At 40.3% G+C, this 7,570-nt stretch overlaps 1 long non-coding RNA gene across 1 annotated transcript; it reads left to right on the top strand.

Moving 5' to 3' along the window:
* Positions 1-1,158: 1,158 nt before the first annotated feature.
* Positions 1,159-3,493, top strand: LOC132642593 (uncharacterized). Its single transcript, XR_009583263.1, has 3 exons — positions 1,159-1,377; positions 2,278-2,343; positions 3,274-3,493. It is a non-coding gene; the product is annotated as an uncharacterized LOC132642593 (long non-coding RNA).
* Positions 3,494-7,570: the final 4,077 nt, after the last annotated feature.

The raw sequence follows: 7,570 nt of genomic DNA, 5'->3' as shown, positions 1-7,570 counted from the left end.
TACCTGAATCAGTGAATAACTGGGGATATCGGCTACTCATGTCGGCTCAGTCTCCCAAGTAGCCTCTTCAACAGGACGGTGCTTCCATTGCACCTTCACAGAAACAATCTTCTTCGACCTCAACTTTCAAACCTGCCGATCCAAGATCGCAATAGGCTCCTCCTTATAGGTCAAACTCTCATCAAATAATATCGAATCCCAGCGAACAATGTAAGTACCGTCGGCTTGGTACTCCTTCAGCATAGAAACATTAAAAACAGGATGAAATCCTGCCAAGCCTAGAGGCAAGGCTAACTAATAAGCAACAACGCCCACATAGTCAATAATCTAAAATGGGCCAATATACCTAGGGCTCAACTTGCCCCTCTTCCTAAACCTCATAACACCCTTCATGGGTGAAACCTTCAATAGAACCTGGTCACCAATAGCAAACTCTAAATCTCGGACCTTTCGGTCCGTATACATCTTCGGTCGACTATGAGCTGCCAAAAGCTTAGCTTGCATAACTCTCACCCTATCAAGGGACTCTCTCATAGATCTGTACCCTAAGGTCGAACCTCGAACCCATCAAACTAGCCAACCAGAGATCTACACCTCCTACCATATAACGCCTCAAAGTACGACATGCCAATACTCGAATGATAGCTGTTGTTGTACGCGAACTCTGTCAATGGTAAGTGTTGATCCCAATGACCACCAAAATTAATAACACACGCTCTCAACATGTCCTCGAGCACCTGAATGGTCCGCTCAGACTTTCCATCGGTCTAGGGATGAAAATGTTACGTCCCGTATTTTTATACATTGGAACAACCCGGATGAACTATGATAATTTAAGGCCAAGATTATTCCGGGATTTGAAGTCGGGACTTTTGACCATTTGATTTTATTTTGAGATATAAGTTATATATGAAATTGATGGCATTGAACACCTAGGAAAAATTGGGACCACAATTTATAAAATCGGAATTAAAAATATGGTGCAAAAATGCCTTGTGGGCCGTGTAAGTTGAAATGGTCCCACACCTTGTGTGGCCAATTTTAATTGGTCCAACACATTGTGTGGGCCAAAGACAACTAAGAGATATTTGTGGACTTAAAAAGATGACTTTAAGTCATCTTTCCCTCATTTACACTTCAACACCTATAACAAAAAAAAGAAGACAAAAACTTGAGAGCCCCATTTTCTTTCTCCACTGTTTCGGCCAGCCAAGGAGGAAACCAACCCCCATTTTTAGCTTCCCAAAAATTATTTCCTTGGTGTTAACCCACTAATCTAAGGACCCTAAGTAGAGTGGAAGCATCGTTGGAGCGATCAACCTATTAATTTTTCATCTTTTGGAAAACCCTAGCCTATTGGAAGTTGAAGAGAAAAAGGTAAGATTTGATCTTGTTTTTGTGTTATGAAGGTTATATTCATGTTGTAGTATGTTAATATGGTTGAAAATTATGAAATAAAGTATGGTGAAGTTGAGGCCATATGTATGAGGGTTGGGCGTGTGATGGGTGTGTGTGTTGTGTGATATTGAAACTATGAATTAATGCCTAATTAGTATATTATGACCATTGTAAGGTGAAGAACTTTTGAGAATCATCCATGTGGGTATGTTAGTGTGCTAGCCGAAAATGGGTCACCTTATGTGCCAAGAATTGAATTATTATCGCTTATTGTTTAACCGTCGTCGCCATGAATTCTATGTTGGAAATGAAAGTTTATTGACTCAAATTGATGTTGTAAATATTGCGGACTGATTTGGAGGTTGTTGTAAATTTAATGTAAATTATGTATTGATGAAAATAGCGTTGTTAGAATGTAAAAATTGTAGACACAAACCATGATTTGGAAATGAAGAAAAGTTAGAGGGGCTGTCTCGGTTAGGGGCTGTTTCGGGTAGCTTGGGAAAATTTATGGATTGTTGGAAAAGTTGTATAAATTGCTTAGAATGTCTTGAAATGTTTTTGGTATGGGTTCGGGTTAGTATGTGAGCATATAAGCGTCGATTTTGGGCTTGAAGGTAAGTCGTCGAATTGAAGTTATGAAAGTTGATAAATGATGGCAAGAGAGCTATTATTGTTGAATTACCTTTCGGATTAATTATTAATGTTGTTAGGTTGGTTGTTGTGGTTGTTCTTGATTGATATGGCCGAGTTAAATTCTCGGGGTAGCCTATTTACAGGGGAAATGCTGCCCAAATTTCAGTAGAATTTAGGGCGAAATTGGAATTTAATGCCCAAAAGTCTTTAGCTAATGATAGGCATTTTATGGCTTATTTTTAGATCGTGGGCAGCCCGAATCATAGTTTGGACTTAGCTTGAGTTGGATCATATTGGAGAGCGTTCGAGGTACGTAAAGCAACCTTCTTTCTTTTGGCATGCCTTAGTTTTACATAGGCTAGATTAGAGCCTTAAGGAAATTCCAAATCCGAAATCCGAGCATGATATGATCTATATATATTCCTTGGCACTCTTATGTATGATTTGATGAAATATGAACCATTATGTTTTTGAAAGAAGTGATTTTCAAACTTTGTACAAAAAGGTTTCACTTTAATGAATTTCGTAATTTTTGCATGCCATATCTTTCGCATAAAGGCTCGGATTGTTCCAACATTTTCATAAGAGTTTGCATGAGGTATAATGAGTATGTTTTCCATAAGCGGGCCCGACTCGGGTCAATACCCGTCCGCGGGTCCCGCGACTTTCCTTTATGTAATTCGGAAATCTTTGAAAGAATTTGGTGTGACTATTATTCCGATTTCAAATATGATCATTTTACTTATGTTTGAATTTATGATAATGATTTTATGCATATGACTACTCACTACTCTATTCGTGCATTCTGTTACCCCTTTCGCCGAGTCCCGGGCCGGTTCTGTTATCGTGCGCATTTTAATATACTCTGGAGTTATGTTGTGTTTATGGTTCACCGAGCTACTCGCAAAAGAGGGTCGGGTTCCATCTATATTTGGTGTTATGCTGTGTATGGCGTTATATTGTGATGTGATATGTGACGGGGATACGGAGATTTGAAATCTTTCTGGTGTTATGCTGTGTTATGGCGCTATCGACAGGCGGGCGACCATATTCTTCTGTACCCAATGCATGATTTACATATTTGAAACTAAATAATTTGATAAGATTGAATTTGCACTTATGTTTGATACTCCCATTTCGTTATGTCTCAGATTTGCTTTCTGTACATTCTGCTTTGCATACTTAGTACATATTTTGTACTGACCCCCTTTCTTCGGGGGCTGCGTTTCATGCCCGCAGGTACAGACGCACAGTTCGGTGATCCCCCAGTTTAGGATATCCCCTTCAGCTGTTTGGAGTGCTCTTCTCATTTCAGAGCATACACTTTTGGTATATACTTTTGTTCGTTATGTATGTATATATATTTGTTCCGGGTACGGCGGGGCCCTGTTCCGCCATATGATTCGTTTGGTCTGTTTAGAGGTTTGTAGACTTATTTGTGGGTGTGTGTGCCTACTTCTGTACAGTTGTGTCCATATGATCTCCTTCGTTATGGCAGCCTTGTCGGCATGCATTTGTATATGTTTATGGCAGCCTTGTCGGCTCGCACATGTATATGTTGTTCTGTTGGCCCTGTGTGGCCTTTGTGGTATTTGCTGTGTACAGGGTTATTTTGGATAGTCCGAAAAATAAAGGAAACTCTGCCGAAATTTTCTTTGAAAATCTTGTAAATTTGAAACACCGCCTTGTCGGCTTCTGTTATATACCTGGATGTGTTTGATATAATCTGAGGCAGCGTTTGATATTTGTATCGGTATAAGTCATCTGTTTGCCGCTCGGATTTGTGATTGTGTTCGGGTGCCCAATTCGGGCACTAGTCACGGCCCGCGGGGTTGGGTCGTGACAGAAAAGTTGTCTTGAGATCTAATCGGGTACCCAACTCCTAATGAAAATCCCTCCAGAATCGGGAAATGAAGATAGTACCCCGATCAGATACGACAGAAATAGGGACCCCATGTAACCTCCTAATATCCCGAATGTACAACTTGGCTAACTTCTCCGCGGTATAAGAAATCGACACCGGAACAAAGTGAGCGGACTTAGTCAACAGATCAACTATTACCCAAATAAAGTCAAACTTGCCTAGGGTCTTCGGAAGACCCACAAAAAAGTCCATGGCAATAATCTTCCACTTCTACTCGGGAATGGGCATCCTCTGAAGTACACCGCCGCGTCGCTGATGCTTATACTTTACCTGCTGACAATTCCTACACTTAGCCATGAAATCAACTATATCCCTCTTCATCCGACACCACCAATAGTGATGCCTCAAATCATGATACATCTTAGTCGCCCTCGGATGAATGGAATATCGAGAGTTATGAGTATCAGAAAATATCGACCGAATCAAATCACCAACACGAGGACCGCACACGCATCCCTTAATCCTAAAAATGCCCACAGAATCAATTACGGCTTCTTGGCCTCACCCCTTAAAACTCTATCTCGAATCTTGCTCAACTGAGCATCCTCAAAATGATGAGTCCTGATCTGATCCAATAAGTATGACCTCTCTATACAAGCCAAAATCCTACCTGGGGCTGAAATATCAAGGCGAACAAAACTTTTGGCTAGAGTCTGAACCTCCATGGCCAACGAACGTTCGGAAACAATCAAACGAGCTAAACTTCCCATACTCACTACCTTGCGACTCAAGGCATCAGCCACAACATTGGCTTTCCTGGGATGATAAAGAATAGAGATGTCATAGTCCTTCAGGAGCTCCATCCAGGGCGTTTCCTGAAATTAAGATCCTTCTGGGTGAACACATGTTGAAGAATACGGTGATCGGTGAAAACCTCGTAATAGACACCGTACAATTTAGGAAATCCAACGGTTTGGGCAGAACACACTTGGCCGCCCCAACGGCCATCCCATTGCAACAGCGGTGCCGCAGTGTCGGCACTGGTGCCGCTCTGGCGGACACTAGGTACCAGAAACCTAAATATTTTTTCAAGTTCCAACTGAAATCCTGACCAACAACCGAAGCCATCTGCTCACAACACATGCACAAACCCACATAAAAATATGCTACGAACGCACTCGTACCCTCGAAATTTCCAATGGACGCCTCATTGAATGAGGCAACCCCCGATACCTCATTTCTAACTTCCCAAGCCAAGTCCTAAAATGCATCTGAGTGCATTGGGAACCGAACTTGATATACAGACAAGTTCTAAACAACCATCCGGACCTCTAGGGATCAACAAATATTCGAAAAAGATCCGTTTTTTCAAAAGTCAACTTTGAGTCAACCTTTTTTTGCTTAAAGCTCAAAATTTGCAAGAAGTCACCCGAATCAAATTTAGACACCTCGAGAAGCGTGTCAACGATCCCCTCGGGTCAAAAATAAGCTAACAAAGCTCGAAAATGAGCGAAAGTGCCAAAAAGACTATAACAACCAAACGGGTCGTTACACCCTACGAGTCAACTAGAAAACCTCAAAAGGGAAACTGTATTAGTCCATCGGTTATATTGAACGAAGCATTCATTTTTCCTGAGGCTGAATTGTCCAGGACTCAGTCGAAATGGAAGATTTTCGAAGACGACATGAGGAGCTAACTGGGCGGAGAGGATTTTGACCATCTGACTGGTAATGAAACTATCAGGCTTGCGATTGAATGGTCTATATCGCCAAGCATACAGGTGTGTCTTCACAGTATATGTGTATACAGTGATGCCAGATTGAAATAGTGTCAAAACAAACTTAGGAAATAAGCCTTGCAATCCCAATCCTACAAACGCCTTAACAGCTCTTATATGAGCTCAGACTTATCTCTTATATTAGCTTAAGGCCGAAATAGGCCATCTTATATTTATTCTAATGGGCTGGAACACTTAGGTTCATATCGCAAGCCATTAAACACTAAGTATTAAAGTCTATGGTGATTTCTATCCCATTTATGACTTAGTATATACTCATATAATGCTGAAGTACCGCTGCATATACATGATACATCTAATCTGATCAAGTCTTATCAAACCTATGTACACATGCGATGTATTCACTTCTTTTTAACTTAAGCAGTTTTCACTAATGCCCTTTTTCCAGCCATCTAAATTCTGATTCCTTTTATTATTATGATTAAGCGGTACTGGGCAGGGTTGACATATCTCCGACCTTTCCAAGCTTAATCATTAAAATACTCCCTCTTGTCTATTGGTAACACCGTACCAGACTTAGTTGCAAGAAAATCTTAATCCCTCCAAGTGCCACCTTAATCTTATGGTTCAATTAGGATTAGCAGTCATCAACTTAAGTTGACTGTACTGAACAGGCCTGCAAGCAACCCCAAGTCTTTCCAAGCTTCCCTTAAATCTTTGACTCTATTAAGCACCTAATTAATTTCCGTTTAGGCAATGCGGCTCTCAAACTAATTCTAAGGCAAATCTTAACTTAAACTTAGCAAGGCAGTCAATCAGCATTTATCAAACCAATAGAAGAAGGAACAAACGTTTAGTTTCATACAATCCAAAAAGGTCTCAAATGGAACATAAACATTAATAATCAATACGCAAGGTGGTCATCTTAATGAGCCTTAGATAAGTCTGAGATACCCAAGGCTCGTCTAGGCATGAATGCTCTAGTTCGGTAGGGATTTGGTTCGCTCTATCCTAGTTATCACTAGAGTGGGCTTTGCCAAACGACCTGGCACCCGAGCAAACAACTGGGTTGAACTGTTACGGCTATTGGATGACCGCGTACTCTGCGAGCTGCCTTTGAAACAAAGTGTAAAATAAATGCCAGGAATGGCGGAGTTATGATATGCATGCAATGAAAGTTTATATATACGGAAAGGAAACACATAAGAAGTTTATACAAGCAAACACATTATATTGAAATCCTTATTGTTAGAACCTAAAGTCCCCAGCAGAGTCGCTATCTATAACGGTTCGCATTGTGGACGGGGTTAGCGCTCGAAAACGCTACTTCGAATTCGTTGGTGCTCTTTTGGACTTTGTTTTAAAAGAGCCGCCACCTAATTTTTAGGAAATTAGGAAAACAGGTGGTAAAGGGTTTATTCAAATACAGTGAAAAATCCTTCGTAATCCAGAGTTCTAGGTAAGGGTTTTGGTGATCCCTTGGGGAAGGTGTTAGGCACCCCAGTATTAAGGATCCATAGAATAGGATTGACCTTCGAGCTTTAATGTGTGATTATGTATAAATTGCTTTTGTTTTGTTTAGTTTCCTGTATAACAATACTGTCATGGCATGTATCATTTTGGCTTTAAAAGAGTTAAACAAATTTCCTTTAAGTAAGGGTACTTTGAGTTCGGATTTAAGATATTTAAAAATAGTTTGTCCTTTTACTCATAAGGATAGTATGCTGGGTATATCCCATCTAAAATTAATGCCAGGTGTTTGTACGTAAGAAAAATATATATGTATATGTATATGTACAACCTTTATTTAATTCATACATTGTCCACATTTTATCTCTTCAGTCAATCATATCCTCAGAACTATTTTCCCAAACTCGGGTTTTGAAGGAAATTCCACTTATTTGAATTCATTAAGTTGGGTCTAGCCCAAATG

This window comes from Lycium barbarum, chromosome 5 (genome assembly GCF_019175385.1).
Source record: "Lycium barbarum isolate Lr01 chromosome 5, ASM1917538v2, whole genome shotgun sequence".
In the NCBI taxonomy this organism is placed as follows: domain Eukaryota; kingdom Viridiplantae; phylum Streptophyta; class Magnoliopsida; order Solanales; family Solanaceae; genus Lycium; species Lycium barbarum.
The sequence above is the reverse complement of the archived record's forward strand: the minus strand, read 5'-3'. Positions and strand labels throughout refer to the sequence as shown.